Raw genomic sequence first — 504 nt, 5'->3', positions numbered from 1 at the left:
GTCAGTAGGAAGAAATTATACACAATAGTCATAGCAGGGGCGTGTTCAACCTATACTGTGCAATGTATCTTTTTTTCTGTTGTTTATTTTTATAGCTTTATTGAGATGTAATTGACATATAATATTATATAGGTTTAATGTGTACAATGTGTTGATTTGATATAGTTACATGTTGCAAAATGATTCTGACTGTAGGGTTAGTTAACACCTGTATCGTGCATCTTATTTAAGGAAATTGAGCCTAATATGTCGGGAGTTGGTGATGGACAGGGAGGCCTGGCGTGCTGCGACTCATGGGGTCGCAAAGAGTCGGACACAACTGAGCGACTGAACTGAACTGAACTGAACTGATATCCTACATCAGTTCAAGGTCCTTTAATCAGTCATGATAATATTTTCATCAGGACTTAACTACATATTTTGTTGAAAGAATATGTTAGTACTTAAAAATAATAGTGGTTATGTTTCATTTGGCCTGTGGATTTTTAAAAAATATTATCACTA

The 504-nt window shown here is 34.9% G+C and overlaps 1 protein-coding gene across 1 annotated transcript in view; it reads left to right on the top strand.

Moving 5' to 3' along the window:
• TTC29 (tetratricopeptide repeat domain 29) overlaps positions 1-504 on the top strand; it is a 332,216-nt gene that overhangs the window by 79,136 nt on the left and 252,576 nt on the right. The gene's annotated exons all lie outside the window — the stretch shown is intronic.

The sequence above is a fragment of the Bison bison genome, unplaced genomic scaffold (assembly GCF_000754665.1).
Source record: "Bison bison bison isolate TAMUID 2011002044 unplaced genomic scaffold, Bison_UMD1.0 scf7180017864184, whole genome shotgun sequence".
NCBI classification, from domain to species: Eukaryota; Metazoa; Chordata; class Mammalia; order Artiodactyla; family Bovidae; genus Bison; species Bison bison.
This window is presented reverse-complemented; position numbering and strand designations above follow the sequence as displayed.